Source organism: Danio rerio, chromosome 15 (assembly GCF_049306965.1).
Source record: "Danio rerio strain Tuebingen ecotype United States chromosome 15, GRCz12tu, whole genome shotgun sequence".
NCBI classification, from domain to species: Eukaryota; Metazoa; Chordata; class Actinopteri; order Cypriniformes; family Danionidae; genus Danio; species Danio rerio.
The window spans coordinates 23,907,932-23,932,739 of NC_133190.1; the positions used below are offsets into that span (position 1 = coordinate 23,907,932).

The following is a 24,808-nucleotide window of genomic DNA, read 5'->3' on the forward strand; positions in this document are numbered from 1 at the left end:
AGAATAACTTCACATTTACTCTCAGCCCCATGGACACTTTTACAAACACCTTGCATAAGCAGTAATTCTTTTTTTGTCATTTGACGCAAAGACGATATAAATTCAAGGATTTAAGAATATGATGACCGTTAAACATGTCATAACAGGCATGTGAGAAATGTTATTAAGGATTATGACAGCATACACCCTCAAAGCTAAAATACACAGGCGAAAAGCTTTTGTTTAAGTTTGGTTTAATTTTCACTGCCGAAAGTCCAAACACTGAAGAGCAAATCCATCGATGCGCAGCTCCACAAGTCCCAACCAAGCAAGCCAGTGGTGACAGTGGCGAGGAACAAACTTCACCAATTGACAAAAGTGAAGGGGAAAAAAATTTGAGACAATCCCAGGTGTTATTAGGGGGAGGTACATTTTCAGAAAGAGAATTTAATTGGACAAAAATGAGTAGTACATGATGAGTCATCAATATTGTTGCTCATTTTAGAAAGAGAAAGGTATTAAGGATTATTCCAGCATACTACCTCAAAGCTAAAATACACAGCTGCAAAATGCTTATTTAAATTTGACATTTCTTGAGCTACTACGTACTCACTGCAGTTTATACTATGTAATGAGTATTATCGCAGACATGTATTATAAGTATCACCAAATTAAGGGTTTATTTGGGTTCTAAAGAAGTGCCTCTTCCCTCTCTCAAAGTCCTCATTAGAACTTCAACCACAATGTTTGTTATGCAAGGTATGAAGCACTATAATTACACCGCTTTGCTAATGGCCTTATATTTTACTTCTCTGGAGACACGTCTGCTAAACATAGCTGAAGTCATAATCTTACAGTGAGCACTTAGCAGTCTCTACAGAAGGAATGGCTGGATTCAGTGTTTGAAATACTCTACAATTTTGCCGGGGTGGGCTCATAAACAGTTTGTGGGTTTCCACAAGTGAAAAAAAAAGCCATATCCTCTAGAATTTATTATTTTACCATTGTCTGGTTGCTCCAAAGGCCCACAGAGTGAAGTGCTGATCTGGTTTGGTATAAATGTATTCATTCATTAATTTTTCTTTGGCTTAGTCCCTTTATTCATCAAGGGTCACCACAGCAGAATGAACCGCCTGGTATAAATTTAACAGCTTGAATATTTTCATGAGTAAACAAAAATAAAATTTAAAAACACTCAGCTCAGTAATAGCTCAGATTTACCCTGAATAAATAGTGAACACACTGTACACCTTATATTGATCCACACATCCATCTATTTCTTGTGTGGTTGCAGAGAATGGCTCAGCCTGTTCTTCAATCTCTGACAGCTGTCAATCATTTCAGCTCATCTGTCAATTGGAGTTCACTTGAATGTGTGTGCGCTATGCTTTTTTTCATGCACTTTCTGTTTGCATTAGCCATCATTTTATTATTAGCTTTTCTAGGTCTTTAGCTTGCATGTGTTATTCTGTGCATGCATGTACGAGTGTGTTTGTGCGCGTGTCTGCTTGCTATAGGCTCTAGGCGGCAGCCGGCGCAGTCAAAGGCGGTCTAATATTAGCACCTCACTGATGGCTTGCTGTATCTGGACGAAAGAGGGTGATAAATGAGGATAGCAAGGGTGGGGGCCATGGAGCCGAGGGGGAAATTTAAAAGGGATAGCATCTCCATTTTACCACCGAAAAACCATGCTTGCATGTCCCCGTCTGCATCAGCGAGGATATAACACTTGATCTACATGTGATACCTAGAGATTAGTCAGACAGATCAAGAGCATGAGGCAAGTGAAGGAAAGAGAGGAAGAGGGCAGTGTGGTGCTGCTTTGCGTTTCCTTTGCTCCGGTCGCTGATTTGATCCCACTCACTGTTGTCCGTCGCTAGTCTCCTACCTGCTCGCCTCGTCCCTCCCCCATCAGCTCGGGCTGCTCTCCCCCCCTCGCTCTGCCCAAGCCTGGGGGAGCCAGTGGAGATTAAATGTAGCCTCTATAAGCCAAGCACATCATGTAGCTGTGTTTCTAAGGCCTCTCTCTCTCTCTCTCTTTCTCCCTCACTTTCATTTAAAGGATAGTGTTTATGATGCTAGGCATGTGGTAAAGAACTTGCACAATGTCAATGTCATTGGGATTACCAAATGTTGGGATATTTTATTGGCAATGGAGTAAAAATGACACACAAACAAACAGGAAAAAACAAAGCGTGTGAAATTCCCTGTCTTTTTCTAACACTATTTCTCTTTCTCAACCAACATCCCCCCTTTGAGTTGATACTGCAGAGAAGTGGGCCTCTGGCTTTAAATGATCACAGCTGTGCGAGCAAATTAATGGATGATATTTCTCTGTTTCCCCCCTTGTTCACCAACTTTTTTCAATGTGGATTTATAAAGACGGAAAGAGTAGACTAGGGATGTCACGCTTCCACGTTTTTTTCCCCCTCCTCTTTTCAATTGCATGCATCTCAGTCTGCTCAACTCCGAGAGAGAGGAAGAGTGTGCATGTGTGTGTCCTGGGAGAGAGAGAGAGAGAGCGAGAGAGAGAGAGATGGCGAGGGAGGGAGAAAATGAAATGTAAGACAGATACGGAGAGTGAAAGAGAAGAAGGGGGTGTGGAGAGAGCGAGCTAGCGAGAGTGGAGAGCCAGTAACACTGTGCATTGATGCATTTGCTGCGTCTCAGTCGCGCTCTTACTGTGGGACGTAGCCGAGGGTTTTTGGCAACGGCAGGCTGCCTGTTTTCCATCATCCAGTCGAGTTGGACCTGGAATAGGGATATATGCGTAAACGGAGTTGCCACGGCTGAGCAGCGCTGGATGAGTGAGGTGAAGTGAATGAGTGAGAGTCTCTGTGCTGTGTATGTGTATGTGTGTGCGTGTGTGTGTTCACCCCCTCCTCTCCTGAGATCCAGCAGACTGGCATGATTTGCTGGTGGTGTGGCCCTGGCTGCCGCTGCTCGGACTGTCTCTCATCCTCAGTGCCATTACACCACCCTTCGGCTTTTCTTCATCGGCGCGCTCTCCACCTCTGCGGCTTTTTCCGGCACACTGTAATACGGACGCATGGACTTGTGCTTAAATATTACCATTCATCCATATCCTCTCCCGTCTACCTCTCATCTTCTTCATTCTTGCTATTTTGTTTCAAGCTAACATCATTCGTCTCAAACTGACTGAATGAATTTCCCTTTTCGAGCCTCTCAAATCTGTATACTTGTGTCAGCAGCTCTAGTAACAAAAGTTGAAATCTGAGATTTCTCTTTCTTTCTTTCTCTCACTCACTTTCTTTGTCGAGCAGGCTGCGAGAGAACTGTGAATGGCTACATGCTCATCCTCATCCTCGCGCCAGGGTGAGTTTAAAACCATTTTCTCCTTCTCCCCACCCACAGCTGTAGCATCTGTTACTCTCTTCATTACCTTTGTCTGAAGCCGCTTGTGTTCGTTTCGCCAGTTAGCAGTAAGCTAAAGTCTCTTGTGCTATCTTGTACTAGTGTATAACACCTCATGGTTTAGATGGTGTTGGTTTAAGAGTAGACGTGATGTACATCAGGGACACCAGTCGTAAGTGGCAGTGGCTAGACTAAGAGCTTTTTTATTATTATCATTGAATGCTTGTGAGCGAGACGAGAGCTGGTGAAGAGTTTACCTGAAGCCAGGGGGTATTTTTTTTAAGTGCCGCATTGTTCAGCGAGAATTTGGGGAAAGAGAGTGAGAGTGCTTGGAGGGGGAGGGAGAGATGGGTCAGTGTTGTGTCTAGCTGAAGGTTGCACTTGTTGTGTCATAGACAGACAGACAAACAAGTGTTGGTGAATCAGGGAATGCACAAGTGCGATGGGCCTTTTATTAGCATGCGTTCATTTTTGTTGTTGCGAGATGCATCAAATGGTGACCTCGTGCTCAAATTCTGTTGCAGGTTGGCGGTTGGTCTGCAAATGTGCCTCTCACAATCCCTGAGACCCTAACTTGTGACGTTTTCCTGTTATGTGCACGGGTTAGGTTCTTGGGAGCTGAGAGGGGTGCTCTGTCATCAGCCCGCCGGCGTCGGAAACAAAGACATTTTAGTCAACGGCAAAGCACAACTGACAGAGGAGAGAGGAAGCAGCTAGCCATGTGTATAAAGGGACAGTGTGCTGGCGGGGGGGGGGATTGAAGAAATTGCGGCATAAGGGTCATGTGATGCGCTAGTGGGTAGCATCAGCTGAGGGTTCATTGTTGGAGGAATAAGGTTAGGAAGAGAAGATTTGATTCTTTTGCACTTTTTCAGTTTGATGTCAAACACTGCCAGAATAGGGCCTTGAGTACATGTTAACGGGATGAAATAAAAACTGTTGTGATTTATTTACCTTCATGTTTTTCCAAACTTGTATGACTTTTTTTTATGGGGAACATAAAAGAAGATATTTCATGCATATTTCAAGCATTCAAGATATTTTCTTGGCATCCACACAGTAGAAATCAGACAATCAAGTTGACCAGTGTTATTCAGAATATCTTTCATGTTCCACAGAAAAAGGGAAAGTCATGTGCGTTTGCAGGTACATGAGTTAATCCTGACATAACTGTTCCATTAAAGACCATATTGATCTTATTTCCCGTTCCACTATTGTTTTTATTTGAGAGCAGCACAAAGTACTATGGAGAGCGTCATGATAAAGGCTCGGTACACTTGTGTTTGACCTCAGAGAGCCCTCAACTGCTCACTTTGTTGATGTGAATGTCATCATGTTAATGTGTGCTGAGTCATATGTGTATGTGAAGTCCATCATGTTATGTGGCATGGCTTTAGCATTTAGCTTGTCTGCTGTGGTAAGCAGTTGCTAACTAGGCCTTACTTTTTGTGGTTGTTGGACGAAGCTGCTGTTTTGGCACTAGACTTTCAGAGACCCCTACAAGCAGTGAGAAGCAGGTGCAAACATCGAGGTGTGGGGTTGTCAGGAGTTCACTAACGCTCTTTTTGTAGTTCATTAGGTTTCTTTAGTGTGTCATTGAACCATTCTTGTAGCACTTCTGGCTGCTGTTTAAAATGCCATTGCGGCAACATTTTAACAAAAGAATGGTGCAAAAACAAGCCAGAGCTAAGAAAAGAGTAATTATTGGAAACTCTACATAACTAAAATGACAGTGAGAGGCTTAATGAGATAAAGGCTTGGGCACAGTTCATGGATGGTGCGCTGCTGCGATTATGGCATCGACCGCTGCATTGTAGGTATAATGCATGGTGCCATCACGCCCACATCCCTGTCTGTCTGTCTCTCTCTACCCACCATTACACCCACAGGCTGTCTCTCTACCTCTTGCCATCTACCGGTACCTACTGTCGCATTGAAAAAATAACTCTCTTCATCACAAACCATGTCACTGGTATTGCAGACTTTGGAGTTTGAGGTGTGATATGCGGTGGTCTTTGCTAGGGAATGCCAGCGCCATAGTACTTTGTATTGGTACATGTCCAGGTAGCCATGCTCTTACTGTCTAAGAGGATTTATTTGTTACACTCCGCTTAGATTGCTTGATTGCAATGGTCAAGCTTTTGCACACATTTCTGCAGTTTTTAAACGGTTCTAGCTGGTCCCCGGCATAGTATGACATGATATTGGCTTTAGCCCTGTCTCTGCAGTGCTGTGCTCTGGCGTCTAGGCTGCAGCTCTATTGTTCACTCCTGTCTCTCTGCGCTCACGTTGCACTCCACTGGCACTGGGACAGCCTCTCCGAGCCTGGCCCACATTTAAGGTGGACTGCTGAGCACAGAAGAAGCCATACAATCATGTTTAAGGTGGACTGCGACAGGTTTACTTGCTTAGAACAAAGGCTGCCGCAGTGAGGAAGGTTGTGCAGGTGCAGTGTTATAAAGCGCCAGGGTGGGTGACGCCCATGGCTAAGCAGCACCGAGCCGTCTGACACACTTCCAGACAGATCCATCCAGTCGGGTCCATTTGATCTGCTGATACTTCATATCCACAGTCTCACCTACCCTGGTGAGAGATTTGCCCCAGTCTGCCATAAGAGTTTCTGCCAGCATCGTTTTGAAACTCTGAAGCAACTCAAGGTGCCAAGGCTGCCCATTTGATGGAAAACTGACAAAACTGGAGCTGATAGTTTGGGTTGTGTAGTTGGTACAGTGACAAGTGGCTTCTAAAGCCAGCCAAAACCGATCTCTCTGATTGGGATTTCATTACAATGAAAATGAGTCCAGACTGATGATGGCGAATACACGCTAGTCTGATTGTTTAACAGTGTCCATTTATTTTCTAAATAAATCATTGCAAGATGTTGTGGAAACTTGTTGTCTGTCAGAAGCAACAATATTTTCCATGCGTGTGTGTGAGAGCAAGAGAGAGAGAAATGGTAGTAGTCTGAATAATGAACCAATATTTGAGATGATCTTTATCATAGGCCTACCGATAAACAGAGGTACAGTTGAAGTCAGATTTATTAGCTCCCTTTGAATTTTTTTTCTTTTTTAAATATTTTCAAAATGCTGTTTAACAGAGCAAGGAAATTTGCACAGTATGTCTGAAAATATTTATTCTTCTCGAGTAAGTCTTATTTGTTTTATTCCGGCTAGAATAAAAGAAGTTTTTAATTTTTTAAAACCCATTTTAAGATCAAAATTATTAGCCCCTTTACGTTATAGTTTTTCGATAGTCTACTGAACAAACCACCGTTATACAATAACTTGCCTAATTACCCTAACCTGCCTAGTTAACCTAATTAACCAAGTTAAGCCTTTAAATGTCACTTTAAGCTGTATTAAAAATATTTAGTAAAATATAGATATATAGATTTATAGATTTACATGCAAATATAAATTTACTGTCATCATGGCAGAGATAAAATAAATCAGTTGCTATGGATAAGTTATTAAAACTATTATGTTTAGAAATGTGTTGAAAAAGTTTCTGTTAAACAGAAATTGGGTAAAAAAACAAAAAAACAGGTGGGCTAATAATTCTGACTTCAACTGTAGTACTTTTCCAATTAGTGAATTCACAAATTATTTTATCTAAGGCAACTTGTAAAGGAGAAACTTAAAGAGTTATGTCCTTTGTAAATGTAAAAAATCCACACACAGCCTGGTCAATTCCTTTTCAGAAAAAAAACCCAAGAACGTCACATTTGAAGCATGTGGAACTAATTTGAAGTACATTAAACGTATGTGAACAATTGTGGAGATGTGGAAATCACATGGTTTCCAAAAACACACTTGTAACGTGTTTAAAATGTGTCAGATATGTTCCACATATTTCATGTGTGATTTTCATGTTTTTATTCTGTAAGGGTTGATATTAAACATTCTTCTATTTTCGATTCTTGACTGAATATTTGCTTAAAACTTGTAAAAGGCTTATTGCTGTCTTATTAAAGTGCAATAATTTTATCTTCAGCATTGACCATCGCAAAGTCCATGTGGCTTGACCACTAGAAGCGAGTGTACCTGTATGATGGAGAGTGTCGGTCCACACTAGCAGCTGTTTCCTTCCTTCCATAATGAGCGCTGAGAGAGTTTGCTGTCTGCACGGCCATCTGCGCAGGCGGGCTGGCACTTCAGACCTCCGTACAGGTTAGAGCAGCTTAAGGATTACCAGCACAGGCCTAGGAAGATTAATCAGCTCACAGGCCTAACCTAATTAAGCCAGCGGGGAAATGTCACCAGTGTATATCAACAAGGCTTTCTCTTTCACTCGGCCCTGCCCAGCTCAGGAATGCATGGATAGGTCAGGCCTCTCATCCTCTGGCCCGGAGTATCCGTGGAGCTCACCGAGCAGAACAGTATTCCTTTCACTGCACTCAGGTCAGTTGGTTCATTTTGAGACAGCCTGGAAATCCCCTTAGTTACTGTGGGAATGTGCGGCTGGGCCGGACCTGTTCTGGCTCATCTCACTGGGCTGCATTGAAGTCAGCTGCCGCAGTGGATAATGGTGTGAGGTTACCTGTGTTACTTTTGGATTTGGTAGGTAGTTGGTTAATTTTGAATGACTGCTTAAACTCAGGGATGTACAAAACGAGTGGGAAAAGCTATTTAGCAACCTGACTCATGAATATTAATTAGTTGATGTAATACCTTGTCCATTTTAGGAGTGTGACTTTTCGGTTTCGCTCTCCGATTGGTCTTAAAGCTGGTGTTTTATATGTATGACTGCATTTCTTTTTTCTTTATGATGTGACCAAACAAAATGTATAACATTAGGTTCTTAAAATGTAATCATTGCTTGAAAAGTGGATGTGACAGACATAGAAATATCTAAAAATGGAGGGAAATGTACTAGAATAAAAGATGCAGGTGATCTGATCTGAACCTTTTAAAGTATTGTTTTATTTAATGATAGTCAACATTATTACATTATATTATATATAATATTATTTGACAGATTTTTCTGACAAATTTCAATGTATACAAAGTTTTGTTTATTACATTTTTTGATGTTTGCAGAAGAAGCTTTTTATGCTAACCAAAGCTATATTTGATTAAAAAAAAAACAAGAATATTGTAAAATTTCACAGATAAGTACAATATAAAATCTAGTTTATTTATTTATTTATTTATTTGTAACTATGTTTATTTTGAACATTCAATTGAGTACAGTCATACAACATTTCCAGGTACATTGGTATCTCAGTATGTGAACTTAGGTGGTATAAAAATTACGTACATTATTGTCAGGTGTATTTACTACCCAGTAGTACTCACATTTTGTAAATCATAAAATAAAAAACAGCATAAAGAGCGAAGAAAAATAAGAAATATTAAGCCTTGGCTGGGTCAGATGGCATTTCTGTGTGTAGTTTGCATGATCTCTCCTAAGTATAGGTGAATTGAATAAGCTGAATTGGCCGTAGTGTATGTGTTTGAGTGTATGGGTGTTTCCCAGTGTTGGATTGCAGCTGAAAGGGCATCCGCTGCGTAAAACATATATTGGACCCCTGATTAATAAAGAGACTAAGACGAAAAGAAAATGAATGAATAAATGAATGATTTTCACAGACTCATTGAACGTATAAAGTTTTATGTTCATTACCATTTTTAATGTTTGCGGAAGAAGCCTCTTTGCTAACCATAATTTGATTAAAAAAAAACTATAAAATTGTAAAATTGTACAAAAAAGTATAATATAATATGTAGTTTTAATGTACTTTTAAAAAGTAATTCATTAATATAATTGCAAAACAGAATCAGCAGCTATTACTTCAGTCTCCAGTGTCACATGATGCTTTAAAAATGATATCAGTCTGCTTAATAAAAAGCTATTTATGACAATAATAAAAGAACTATGTTCATAAATGTCAATAAACCCATCGCCTCACAACAAGAAGGTCATTGGTTCAAGCCCCGGCTGGGTCAGTTGGCATTTTTGTACGGAGTTTACATGTTCTCCTCTAAGTAAGTGTACTGTAGGTTAACTAATTGGCTGTAATGTATGTGTATGAGTGTATAGGTGTTTCCCAGTGTTGGGTTGCAGCTGGAAGGGCATCTGTTGCGTAAAACATATGCTGGATAAGTTGGTGGTTCATTCCTGTGGTGACCTCTGAATAATAAAGGGACTAAGCCGTAAAGAAAATGAATGAAGAAATGAATAATTTTCACAGACATACTGAATGTATACAGAGTTTTATGTTCATTACCGTTTTTAATGTTTGCAGAAGAAGCCTCTTATGCTAACCAAAGCTTTAATTGATTAAAAAAACAATAATATTGTAAAATTTTACAAATAAGTACAATATAATATCAAGTAGTATTATATGTATAAAATAATATGTACTTTTAATATGTAATTCATTAATATAATGGTAAAACAGAATCAGCAGCCATTACTTCAGTCTTCAGTGTCACATGATGCTTCAGAAATGATATCAGTATGCTTAATAAAAAGCTATTTATGACAGTAATAAAAAACTGTTTATAAATGTCAATAAAACCGCATTTTAAAAAAAAATTATCTTGGTATGTTTAATTATCGTCCAAAATTCAATGTCCACCATCAATTAAATGGTCTGATTTCTAAAAATCCCAAACTCTTGCAAGACTGAAAACATTTAAGACAAGACCATTGATCAAATTGGGGTCAAATAAACAACCCATCATTTATTACACTCGTTCCTCCTTTTAATTCTGCACTCACTCACAATTTTCAAGCATGATAATCAATCTTCACCTCTCTGTACGTAACTCTCTCTTTCTCGGCAATCATGCTCGTCGACTGATTAATTTGTCATTAATAACCATTGTCTCTTTTGGCTGTGGCGCTGTTCCCTCAGGAGCCAGGAATTGTGTGTCTGCATCAACTGTTGTCAGTGCGATTTGCATGACAGTACTTGACGTTTGTTTCTCTGCGATTTGCCAGGGGCAGCGAGTGGCCAGGTCTCTGAATGAGAAAAAAAAAATCACGGTGGCAGATCCGTCTCTCACTCCGTCATGTGTGTGTCGTCAAACGAGGCACAAAGGAACATTCAAATCATGTTTTTCACACTTCCACCAGCAGCACCTTGAGGAAATAATGGCCCCGGTGCTGTAAAGGGCAATGCTCATTGGTAACGGGTATTACAGATTGCCAGAGCTGGATCCTAAAAAGCTTCCTCAATTATATGGCACATGTCATACAAAGCCTTCATTCATATTGGAAGTCCACGCATATTATACATGTGTTTGACTGTCAAATGTATTAATTCTGTGCTGCTGTGTGACCGTGCCCTCACATTATGATGTTTGGCAGAGCATGAGACGCCTTTTTTGGGGATTTTTGTTGTTTCGGGACACAGTTCGGCCTCTCATATCTCAATTTGGGATGATGTTGAGTAAGTTTGGCATCAGCTTTTCGGATTGGAGCTGCCGTGCTGCTATGGTCAGAGTATTGATAACAGATGTTCAGATGGCTTATCGCATCGTTGTTTGCATGCCAGTGTATTCTAGCATTATTGTTTGACTTATTATTTTAAGCTGTTGCTTTTGTCTTTGTGTACTTGGATTTTTTAATCTATTTTTTTATTATTACAAATTAAATAGGACAGTTTTTGTTGATGTAATAATACTTTCATTTATAAGCTTTATTATTATTATGTCCAAAATATATATTCTGTTATATTATAAATACTGTTTGATAAAGTATGATTATCAATTCTAATACCAAAATATTTAAATAATATGTATATTATTTTATATTATATTATATTAATATTTTGAATAAAATATATATTAATCATTAAAAAATAATAATAAAATATAAAATAATAATAAAATAATTTCAAAAACAATGCAAATTTCTATGCCAAAATGAAAAATATATATAATTATTATATTATATTATATTATATTATATTATATTATATTATATTATATTATATTATATTATATTATATTATCTAAAAAATAAATTAATGCTGAAATTTCACTGTACCTATTTCAAATCAATATTAAAATGCTTCAAATGACATTTACTGTGCTAAAAGTCATAAAACACATACATTTACATGTACTTGTTTACTTGAGCGTTTGGTATTTCATAAGTATGTTGTTCATGTTTTGGAGCACTGAGGCAGTGTTGGTGCTGTGGAGGCCGACTGTCACTGTCTGTGTTTGTGTCTACTGACGGAGTTGAAGCGAGAGACAGAGGACAGGCTGGTGTGAGCCGTCGGCCTCAGACTGTCCTTCCTGTCCTCATCATGTCAGACGTGTGTCTACAGTTGGACAGCACGTCTTCTCCTGTCCTCAACCTCCACCACAGCACAACACACACACTACTGCCCTGTCCTGATGTCCACAAAACAAATACAGATATCTAAGTAAAACTTGACAATAAGCTTTCAATTGACAACATTATTAACTACTCTATAAAAAGGCTGGGCTCACGGTTGCACCAACACAAAATGAATAAGTTAACTTAACCTTTTTGGTTTGTGTTACAAATTTAAGTTGTCCCAACAAAATCTCAAGAATTGTTTCGTTTTAGCTTATTTTAAATAAGTAGTTTGAACAAGAAGCAAAAATAATTGTTTAAATGTACATAATATTGTGTACATTTACTAATATATTGACAAAATATTGCAAAAGTTTTGTTAACTTTAACAAATACATCTTGAATTAACATCCTCAACAACTTATTAAGCTACTATACACATATTTTTGCTACTTGTTCAAACTACATATTCATAATAAGCTGAATCAACACAATTATTAAGGGTAATTTGGGAAAAATTAATTGTTTTATGTTAAATCAACTTAAAATTGTTTAAAAAAATTAAGTTAACTTAATTAATTTGTTTTGGGACAACATGAAGGAATTGTGTGAAACCCTGCATTTTTTCAGTGTATTACACTGTAAAAATGTTGGGTTTCACACAATAAATTTGTTGCGACAACATGAAGGAATTAAGTTAGCTTATTACTTTTTACAGATTTAGGTGTATTGAACGTAAAGCAGTTAAGTTATCCCAAACAAAAAATTGTGTTGTTTCAAGCTTATTTTAAATAAGTAGTTTAAACAAACAGCAAACTTAATTTTAGAGTGTAGCTAACATTGGCAAAGGTTAATAAATGCTGTAATAATATCTTGCTTATACTTACTGTTAATGCATTAACTAGTGCTATCAAATGACACTGCATATATATATATATATATATATATATATATATATATATATATATATATATATATATATATATATATATATATATATATATATATATATATATATATATATATATATGCTAAATCTTTTAGTCAATGAGTATGAGTTTGAAAAAATTTGACATTTGAAAAAAGCGCTGGAGGTTTTGAAACTTCTTTACTTGCACCTTTTCAGACAGTTTTAAATAGAGCACTTTCATGAAGGCTGGGGTTAGTTGTCACACTTCAGTGAATATTTATCGGGCTGGGTTATTTTTAAAAGGCTCTTTATTTATAAACCTTAAGAAAGCTAAGATTGGACTTTTGAACATTTCTATTGACATCATCCAGGAAATATACTGGATGGGTCTTTGATGTTTAGCAAAGCATGTTGTCATTTGATATGTGGTGAGATGCCATTAAATAACTTATGTAACATTTACAACTAATAGGAAAAAACAAAAATGCCAATTATCATTCTTTGTAATAAGGTTTTGTTTGTTTATTAGTTAATGCATTATATACAGTAACATGAACTGATGTTGAACAGTTTATTTTACACAAATAGATTAGCCAAACTTAAAGATTATATTATTATTATTATATATATATTATAGCTATTGGCTGCATATTAGTACTTATAAAGTATATCTTCTGCATAATCCTGTTCTACATCCCTAATCCTATCTAATACCTAAACCTACGTCTATTACCTCAATAACTATTATTGAATAATACTATTAATAAGCAGCAAATTAGGAGGTTTATATAGGCAAAAGTCACCTAATGGTTTATTAATAGCCATAATTTTACCTTTAAATAATGTAATTGATTGTAATGTAAGTTAAATTGACAATGAGGTTAATATGATTCAGCTTGAAAATACTACATAAAGAACCCACAATTTATTTTCAGTCTACCAGTTACTGATATACTAATATGCATTAGGCAATTTTTTAATCTAACCTCTTTCACAATACAAATCTTCTGAATCATGTTGAATTTTTTTAAATGCACAAATCTCTCTTGCGCGTTTTTGATGGAGGTTTAAAGTGCAGTTGCGGGTCGCGGTGAAGATGTGTGAGGGTGAACGGTGAGATGGCTCAGGGACTAAGCCTGCTCTTAGTCTGCCATCTCAGTCAGGAAAGCCTCTGCAGATTATCCTGGAGCTGACAGCAACCGAAATAGAAAGAGCCTGATTCTCTCATTTTCATTCGTCTACACACACACACTCTCACACACACACACACACATTCGTGCTGGCCTTTTTCTTAGTCTCTGTCTGTCTCGATCTCTCCCACTCAGTTTTCCTCCTGCTGTCATTTTTGTTTTATTCGCGCACACACACACACTCCTATATCCTCACATGGCTTTTGGCCTACTTATTGTATTTCTGTGTTTAGTGAACGTGTGAATGCCGTTGTGTGTATGCGTGTTTCACGACCGCACCTCATTGATTTGTGAAGAAATCGCCTCCAAACTCTAAATCCACGTTCCTTCCTTGGCTCAGCTGCTTTTTTGGTGTGTGTCTGCAAAATATTTTTAAAAATGCAGAGTTTCACACAATACCTTCATGTTGTCCCAACACAAATCAATTAAGTTAATTGTTTTTACAAATTTAAGTGGATTGAACATCAAACAATTAAGTTGTTTGAAATTAAAAGCAAAGAATTGTGTTGTTTCAACTCATTTTATATCCCAAGAGTTACAGAAACGTGCTTTTTGGGACCACCATGTGAGACCTGGACTGATGATTTTGTCTGTTTGCGTCTGTAATTTACCCTCCTTTTGTTTTTGAATATAATGTGCTTTTGTTTAACATACACTAAACCTAACGTAAACCCAGCAGCCTCGGGTCAGCGAGTTTAGGCTCGGCGGGTTCAAGAAAACTCTTGGACAATGCTGTAGCAAATGGCTGTTACATTATCAGACCCCAAGGAGGCTTTTTCTGCGTAAACCTGCTGACCCTGCGCAGGCACGACATGCCCGTCTGACTGTAATAAACCCCCCGTCGGGACTGGATGTGGGGGCCCGAGTCGCTCTCTCTCACCTTCCCTAAACACTTCCAGTCGCTGGATGTCGGTGTCTGATCTCCTGACTCCGTCTTGATCGTATTAAATCTGTGAAGCACAAATTAAAAATGAAAGCAGGAGAAATAAACGCTGAAATTCTTCTGCTTTGTTTTCGGGGGCTGTGAGGATGAGTGAGTCCAGGTTAACGGGGACAGTGGGCCTAAAGCCATGGGGGAAGGGCCTATTTTTTTCGGGTGCAGGCTTTAGTAATACTATCCATTTCAGATTTAAATGGAGCTTCCTGCTTCATAATCATCGTCTCCTTTGAGGATATTTAAAGCGTTATTACACAGAACATGTTTGCACTCTTGAACATATGTTCAGAAAATGTTTACATTTTATGATAGTTAATGAAAAAGAGCAGCATTTGAAAGATTTCAGAGAGTTTATTAGTCATAACCAGGGCCAGATGGAATCTGCAGACGTTTTTTGCTATTTCTGCGGAGAATTTTGGTAAAAATCTGTGGATTTCTGCAGAATTATTTTGGGAGTACAATAACTAAAACCTTAATATGTGAAATAAAAAATATTATCATTTTAACTTTTATTGAATGTTTTAAATGCAAATCCATTTAGATTCACTTTATTATTCACTGTCTCTCATATAATAAATCCACTAAATGACAGAAAATATTTCTGTACAAAGTGCATTGTACATAAATCAGATAAACATTTTCATATTAGTCAATAATATTACTGTAATTAATTTTAAAAAAAACTAAATAAATATAGATTTACAAACAGATTGTTTAAAACTGTTAATATAAAAGCAGTGCTAGCTAATAAATTTGAGCATTATATCAGCAAATGCAGCCTTTGATTGTAATCATTATTAGTAAATATTATTTAAAGGTAATTTAGATCAGATGTGCTCCAACATTAGGCACACTTAAATCAAGATTGAAAGCATATCTGCTTAGCTGTGCCTTTACTAAATGAACAGTGTGCTATGTCTGACAGATAGCACAAATATAGTTTTCTTTTCTTTCTCATTCCTTTAAAACCTATTTAAACACATTTTTATCCGGTTTCATTCTTTGTTTTTATTTTCTTATACTTGTTTTTATTATTCCTGTTTATGTAAAGCAGTTTGAATTACCATTGTATATGAAATGTGCCATATAAATGAACTTGACTTGACTTGCCTTGCTAATTGAGCTCTGTGTTTATTAGCAAAGATTAATAAATACTTGTAAAAAAAAAAAGAAAAACATTGTATTGTTGGTTAATTTCTTAATCCAAGATGTTACCTGAATTTGTTTTAATTACCAGTTCTTAAAATAAAAAAAGTCTTTATTAGGGCTGCACAATATATTGTTTCAGCATCGATATCGCAATGTAAACCATCACAATAGTCACATCGCTAATATATGCAATGTTGAGTGTGTATTTGTTTAATCATTTGTGTGAGGGTTTTAAAAGCATTCAGGCAGAAGAAATTGTGCTGTTTTTAGCTTTGACAAATTATTAATGATCAAATCTATTGAATCATTTATAAAACATAGACTATGCAGTATTACATTTGATTATTGAATTACTGTACCTAAATACAGTTCGACTCCTTGAAATACAGTAAAACGCTGTTTATATATTTTGCATATTTTTCTAGTGTATTTATATCGCAATATATTGACCTTGTCGTAAAATGCCAAAATGTGCTCATTTTCGTGATTGTTTTAGAACTTCTTACTCAGTTGCCTACGGGAGAAATAACTAGGAAAAATAAAACACAGACAACGCAAACAAACTACTTACAAGCAAGTATATTCAGGACTAAACAGACAAAGTAGAATAACATATTATTAAAATGTATGAAAAAGCAACGTGACAAGCTGTTTTTAATGTCTAATAATGAATGGAAATGACTGGAAGACTTGAGCCAAAAAGGTTCAAATGTTTGCGCCCGCTTGTATGCGAAGAATAAGGTGAATATCGCAGAATGAAAATGTTAGATTTTCCCAATATCGAGCAGCCCTAGTCCTTATCATATAATTTGTTTATATTTTTAAATGATTCATATTTAGTTGACATGCTGTGTATTACTATGCTTAATTATGAAATGGCTTTTTTTTGTTTTTCTACAGTAGGATTATACATTAAGTTTTAATAAGCTTATTTATTTAATCCACATTAAATGTTTTTTTTATATATAAATGAGCTTTTTAAATTATCGCATCTTAAAGTTTTACCAAACATGTTTCAATTTACCATTTGTTATAAAAGAAAATTGACAAGTAACATTTGTCTTTAGCATGTCATCTAACTTAAACTATGCTACATTTAAAAAAAAAATGTTTATTATAATGTAAAACTAATTACAAGATATTATGTACAAAATATGTTTTGCATTAAACGTTACTCATTACAATCATTTAATCCAATCAACTTTATTAAATGAACTTATTATAAAGTGTTGTGCATCAGTTACAAAATAACATTAACAGTTCATATACAGTCACTTGTATAAATACATATATGTTTATATTTAATTTATTGATGTTGTTATACGATAAAAAAATTTTCAAACTTTTTTTTAAAGCCTTTGTTTTTTGCCAAACATTTCACAGAAAACGATTTCTCGGATGTTTGGACCCTTTCATTCTTCAACGTTCAGTATAACTAAGCAGTTATGATTTCTAAGACAGCTTATTTATTTGAGCAATAACAAGGATAATGGGCTGGTTTGCGTTTGTGCTGACTCGAGTTTTCGATCTTTGTTTTAGTTGAATGTGCTCTGTTTGTTTGTGGTCAATCCCAGCGCACTGTTGTGTGTCTTTCAGGAGGAAATAAACCCATAACGCTGTCGGCCACGTTCATTCATCCACTTTTAACATCCTCCTTGCTATAATCATTACTAATGTTGGATTGATCGTCAGCAGCTGTTTTGCTTTTGTGAATTGTGTACCTACTTCTGATCATGTATTGCTTTTATTAATAGCTAGACTAGTCTCCATGCTGCAATAAAAAACACACAGGGATATTTTTTTTCCAGGTGGGTTTTTTTTTCATGGTCTGCTGTTTATTTAAGGTCAACTGTAAGTCTCTCTAAACAGATACAATGCTTGTCTGCCTGTAAAAGTTTTGGTACAACTTTAACAGTTTCTTTTCTCTCTCTCTCTCTCTTCTTTTCTCTTCTGCAGTACATAACAAATCATCAAAGCTGGGATTAAAATTTCGTGAAGGAGCAGCTTTGACTGCTGGAAGACTTAAGCGTATTAGCTTTAAAACCAAGATGGGAGTTTCAAGTGATGTATGGCAGACTTCAAAGATGTTTTAATCTGTCGGTAGGCATGCTCTTGCACAGCCTATTTATATTAGAACACAGTGTTTCTTCTGCCTGCACGTCCTAATCAATGGTTTCTCCGGCTAGACCCAGGCTGATGGTGATGTTAACCAGTTATTAAACAGCTGCACTTCCTCAGCTCTGCTTTCTCTGCTCTCTTTTAGTGGCTCGCCAGAAGCTGATTAGAAATACTCAACTGTTTTGTCCCATTGTGATGAATATTTGATGATTCAGTGGTCATAACTTGACTTCTGTTTTGCTCGTAAATTATGGCATATGTATTAGGAAACTTAAGAATGAATGAATGTCTTTGAATTATGTCAATATACTCACGGCAATTCGTAACTTTTTGATTTAGTGGCTAATTGATTTTAATTTGTACGATCTGATTCGTGTAATTTAATACAATTTGCTCATCCCCCAATGACAGTTGAGTTTAGGGGCGGGGCTGAGTGCCACGCCACCTTTTTAAAATTGTACATTTTGTACGACTAAACTCGTATAATTAGCCACTAAACATGAGATCAGGCTGATATTTTAAAAGGTATCAACTATTTGAAAGATGTATTTCATTTTTTTTTGTATTAGTTTACTTTACATTTTCAGGTAATATGATAAATTACAGCTTCAATTGGACTCGTGTTAGTTAAAAGTAGCTAAAAGCTATCTATCTCCGGTGTTGTGATTGGGGACATTTTTAATCAAAACCTTATTAATTGATTTTTTGCATATAGTAAAGAAACAATGTTATCAATGAGTAATGGTGCTATTCCTTTAAGTTTAACTCATCAAAATAATTCAATGAATTCAGCTCCTTTTTTTAGGTTCGATTTAGGTTGTGTGTTTGAGTCGGTTTAATAAAAATGAAAATGACTTAAAATGAATTAATTATGCCAACTTAGTTTGCCCTTAAAAGGGCATCTGTTGCATTTTGGTAGGATTTAATAAGGAAAGACTATGAAAGTAAAACACTTGGAAGATAATAAGTTACAGATCCTTTTAACAAAAAATATTTGACACGTTTATATAAAGGTAATTCTTGAACTACGGGCACTTTTATGTCCTTTGATCATATATGTAGAGTTATTGATGTTTGCCCTGCGCGCTTGCTTTATTTTTAGGAACTTCTTTGGTTTGGTGCGTCAATCTTATTAATGCTATTATTCAAAAAAGGTAATGATTCACACTCAATTAAGGAAGGCTTTGTGCCGAAACGTCTGTGTCTTTAATGACCCGTAAAATGTAAGAAAATAAAAACAATACAAAGCGATTTAGTGCGAATCATTATCTTTCTTTAATCATATATCCAAAAATATACATAATTTTGTTCAAATTCCTCTTTCTTTGTCAAATTAACAATAAAACCTACTTTAAAACATTTTACTACCTTTCCATTATATTTTTTTCATATTATTCAACCTCCTTTTAGGTGTCAAAATCACTGTTTTCACCTTGTCACACACCCAGAGTTTAAAACTTCAACAGTAAAAATAACATTTTAAATGACTATGTATCTGGTATCTCTTATTGTATCTTAATTAAATAATTTTAATATTTTAAAGTTATTCATGTGAGAATATTATCAATAATATTATTTATACAAAATATAGGTGTCACACAGTATCAGTGTCATTTCCACCACAACACTGTAATATGGCTTTAAAAAGTTTGTGTGAAACATAATTTTTTTGATTTCTATGAAAATGAACAGAGACATCTGGGAACATGTTTAAGGGAATTTAAATTTTTATCAGTAACACTTAAAGAAAATCAAGATAAATATTTCTTGTTAAGGAAATGCATTTATTTTACGTCATTTCCAAACATGTTGTACCTTCAAAGATGTTTTTAAAAACCAAACACAATTAAGGTAAATAAGAGTGTTTTGTTTACATGAAAGGCTATTATCAATTTAAAGCTAATTTGTGAAGCTATTTTCCATTTTTTCTCCACAAGTGTCATTTCCATCACCACACATTTTTAAAAAATATTTTTAAAAGTTCTCATCACACATTGAAAGTGTAATCACAATGTATAAGTTCATGCTCTATTTAAAATACAAAATCATTTTTTTTATTTTCTAATAAGCTCTTAACTAAATTAAAATAACATTTTTGAGTGTGACAGGTGTACAATTCAGCATACAACTAATTTATATCATTGACAAATGTATAATTATTATATATATTGTGGAAAGATTGGTTAAACTAGAAACAAAAATGATCTTAGACAATGTTTGACTGCCATCATTTATTTCATTTTGAAATAAGCTGTATATTGAGATGTTGTGGAAATGACATTTGTTCAGTTCACGATGGAAAAAATGTTTCTCTTCTTATCTAAGTTTGTCCTCTTACAGATCTTAAAACTAGACAAATAGTTCAAACTTATGTGTTACACTAATTTTGAACAAGTTTTTTTTACTCAACTTCACAAGGCTAAAAGTGCCCCATAAATATAAGACTTTTTGTATCTGTGTAAGCAAACACCTGTATGAAGCTGATGGAAACTGACTTTATACATTAATTAACATTCATTCACTCATTCATTTTTTTTCGGCTTAGCCCCTTAATTAATCCGGGTTTGCGACGGCGTAATGAACCGCCAACTTATCCAGCATATGTTTTACACAACTAATGCCCTTCCAGCTGCAACACATCTCTGTTGGTGAAACCGGAGCACCCGGAAAAAACCCACGCGAACTCAGGGAAAACATGCAAACTCCACACAGAAATGCCAACTGACCCAGCCAAGGCTCGAACCAGCGACCATCTTGCTGTGAGGCAACAGCACTACCTACTGCGCCACTGCATCACCTAATTAACATTAGTTGATAAGTAAAATAAACTAAATAAATAAATAACACCACATTTATTTATTTATTTATTTGACATGGTCTTCACAATTACGCTGGACAACCAAATGCATCTGTTTAAGTGTTTTAGCACACTTGCTAATTCTCAACACGTGTCCATGACAGGCTTGACATAAAAGAAAAGAAAATAGATACATATACAGTATACAACATTATAATTCTATACATAAAATTGCTGTAAGGCAAAAAACAATGGTGGCATGATATAACAAACTAACAGTTGCACATTTGTGCAAACACTGCTGTTTTGTTTTTGACCAATTTTAAAGGACACTACTAAAAACACTTATATTACTTTCTAATTTTAGGCTAACAGGTAAAGCATTCAACAGTTGGGTTCCCTTAACACAAAAAATAGATTGAACAAATGAGGTCTTATACTTGACAGTCTAGAAAACAGTCTAGTCTCCATTAGCAGTTGCTCGTGTACATGTACAGGTTCAAATACTTTATTGAAGATATTTTAAGGTTAATTCTTGGAGCATTAATTCTTGTTAGATTAATATCCTTCTTATATCTAATTCATATTAGTTAATGTCACATTAGGTAATGTTGAATTACATCAATCAAACTGTACTTTTGAGTAACTAAAACAAAAATATTAACACTTAATTAACTTATTGAAAAAGTTCAAGTTACAAAAAAGACATTTGTTGTGATGATTTTTGTAATTTGTTCTTTTTACAGTGTTAGAATGAGGGTTAGATTTAGTTGTATGTACAGTAGTTGTGCATCATTTGACGTTATTACTATAGTACTGTAAGTGGAGGGCACATTACACTGTAAAATAAAGTTACAAATGGTCATGTTGTTGCAACAAAAAATCGCTACAATGTATCAAAGAGATTATGATCAATTATCAGGGGGAAATGTAGCATCCAGAACACAGTACTATTGCCTGTAAGTTTTACTATAGAATGCCATAGTGACATGGAAGATGTTGTCATTATGTACGAAATTTAAAGCACCCCTGCTTTTTGCGATGCACAATTTTCCATTTATTGATTTATCCCAAGATAACCTGAAGGATGACTTGGATAAAAGAAGTACAAAATCTAAACTTATTTTATGAGACACATATTGTAGGTTTCAAATCTCTCTTTAGGAATATGGGTAAATTTAGTTATTATAATGGATTTTTTTTTTCCGTTTTTTGTTGCAATTTACATGATCAGTCTTAACAGTAAGCTTGAATTCATATTAATTCATTAATTCAGGAGTAAATTTTATGTTTCAGGTTTATATACAAAAATGTTTAATCAGTTTTTAAGGTTGCAAAAGGTTCTAACTGGCTGTTTGCAAGTGATAAATATTTCTATTTGGTTATAATTATGTGTTTCTATGAAGATATTTTTTTTATTACAAATTATTTTATCGCTCTAAATTTTAGTTTATCAGAACATTTAATTTCAAAATGTTCCAAATTCCAGATTTTCAGTGTGAACTTTTAGTCCCTGTTGTGTAATGAAACTTTAATAATGCACTTCTTGTTTTGATTTTGTGCTTTTTTCCACCCCTCTCTTTCTCCCCCGTGAACTGTGTCTGTTCTGTGGATTGGCAAACATTGTTCATAAGCACTATTTTTATATATGCACACATGCACCTACAATTGAGTTGAGCTTCTCTCAGACACACTTTTGTTTAGAAATGTTGAAATAATGCCTTGTGCAAACACTTACAGTACAGGTACTTTGAACAGAGATCAGTGCTCTGTTCTTCTGGGCTGAGGCTTTTTTCCACTTTGAGAAAATTCATCTGTTTATGTTTTTATTTTGTAGCCATTCTGTTGTCAGCAGCATGACTTTCTTACCGTTGCAGAAGTTTCAAGAGTTTTTATTGAACTTATTCTAAAATGCGGAAGTGCGCCTGTTTTCGCGATTGTCTTAGAACTTCCGTTTCAGTCACCTATGGGAGAAATGACTAGGAATAATAAACGGCAGAAAATGGTCAAACTACTTGCTCTACAAACAAATGTTTGCATGACTATACAGACCAAGTTGAATAATATAACAAGGAAATATCAGTTTGCAACATCAAACAGCGAAACGAGCAGTTTTTAATGTCTAAAAATGAATGGAAGTGAACGAGACCGGAAGTCTTGTGCCAAGACTCAAATGGCAGCGCCCGCTCGTCCGCGGAGAATAAGGTGAATACTGGAAAATGAGGAGAAAACGAAGACAAACATCTCAATATTGAAAAACACATCAAGTATCTTGTTTTCTCACAACAGCAATATACTGCTTAATCACAGTGAAAATCACATTCCACCAGTCTGAAAGTGTCACAAACTGTTGGAAGTGACTCCAGCGTGGTTTTTTGGAGCTGAATGTTGCTGTGTGTTGGTCGGGAATAGTGATGTCACTCTCCCTCATTTAAAGTGAAATGTGCCAGTGTGATTTCATGCATCAAGGAGGAATTTGAATGTGTTTTCTGTGCTTGGCTATAAATAGCAGATAACAGCTCTTTCCAGATCCAGAAATAGGTTCTCTGGAATTGGATTCCAAGCCTCGGAGCACTTTCCTTTTAAACAAGCAAATATGCAGGACATGCATCACTATGTAGAATTAAGAGTGCCATCTTTAAACTGAGCTGTTGCCCCCCGCCACGTCTGCAAGATGAAGACATCACACAAGACAACAGCAGCCTTGCGAACAGACATGTGACATAATACTGCTCTTCAGTATAACCAGTGTGTGAATTATACATCCAAACACAGGGAGGGGTGGGGGGTGGGGGTCAACCTTTTCCATAAGTTTGTGTTGGTTTCTGTAATGCATGCTTCAATGAAATGTCTGTATTTATTTAAATGACATCTAATATATTAATAAAACCTATTGAAGTTTTCAATGTTTTGAGGGATATTTAGTGTATTCTGGCCTACAGTCACCTCTGATGAGCTATTTTAGAGGTTACTGTTGGTCAAACTATGCATCTAATGTTACTTTATTTTTAGGATACATATAGATACAAACATTTATTCATTTTCTTTTTCGGTTTAGTCCCTTTATTATCTGGGGTCGCCACATCGGAATGAACCACCAACTTATTTAGCATATGTTTTACGCAACGAATGCCCTTCCAGCCGCAACCAATCACTGGGAAACACCCACACACTCTTGCATTCACACTCATACGCTACGGCCAATATAGCTTATTTAGTTCAACTATACCACGTCTTTGGGCTGTTGGGGAAAGCGGAGCACCCAGATGACAGCCACGCCAACACGGGGAGAACATGCAAACTCCACATAGAAACAGCCGGGGCTCGAACCAGCAGCCTTCTTGCTGTGAGGCGATTGTGCTACCCACTGTTTCACCGTGACGCCATTATGGAGTGGTCAAAAGTATAATTACATTTTAATATTTTAATTAATAATATTATTTAAGATGCAGATCAGAGCAAACTATTTAAAGAGAAGACCCCCCATACATCTGGTTTTGATTTGCTTCAGGGGGGGATCAAGCGTTAATTAGGGGGGATCAGACCCCCCCAAACCCCCCTGTAATTCACACCCTTAATATAAACAAAAAATACTTCAGTTTAAATGAGGTTTGAATTTAAGCCTGCTGGTATTGGATACACAATATTTGGGATAAATCTGATGATTCTACTCGGCTTCTGTTTTTGAAAGCAAATCAAATAGCATTTTTGACCGTCATTTCATGATGTTTGAGCTGTGGGGGAAAAATTGCATACTTGAGTTTTGTTGAAAGTTTCATTTTAGCATAGTAGATTTCTCTGGTGTCTTATTAAATGGAAAATTACTTTGGAAAAGCTTCTTATTTTGTGCTTTATCTTGTATTTTATTAGTGAATAACTGTGATAATGCTATTTTGCAAATGCTATAATGCTACATAAAATTTATGAAACACTGCTATATACACTACCGGTTAAATGTTTGGGGTCAGTTTTTTTTCCATGTTTTTTTTTTTTTTTTTTTATTCTGTTCATCAAGGTGGCATTCGTTAAATGTAAAAAAAAATGTTAAATTGATAAATATTTATTTAAAAAAA

The 24,808-nt window shown here is 35.8% G+C and overlaps 1 protein-coding gene, 1 long non-coding RNA gene and 1 other non-coding gene across 3 annotated transcripts in view; 2 read left to right on the forward strand and 1 right to left on the reverse strand.

Moving 5' to 3' along the window:
- Positions 1 to 24,808, forward strand: part of LOC101886227 (ovostatin) — a 370,069-nt gene that overhangs the window by 241,099 nt on the left and 104,162 nt on the right. The window lies entirely within an intron of this gene.
- Positions 225 to 7,835, reverse strand: LOC141377831 (uncharacterized). Its single transcript, XR_012390826.1, has 3 exons — positions 7,401 to 7,835; positions 2,856 to 3,013; positions 225 to 2,730 (listed from the first exon to the last, which is right to left on the reverse strand). It is a non-coding gene; the product is annotated as an uncharacterized lncRNA (long non-coding RNA).
- On the forward strand, positions 3,868 to 4,012 carry mir125b-1 (microRNA 125b-1). The gene has a single exon (NR_030067.1). It is a non-coding gene; the product is annotated as a microRNA 125b-1 (primary transcript).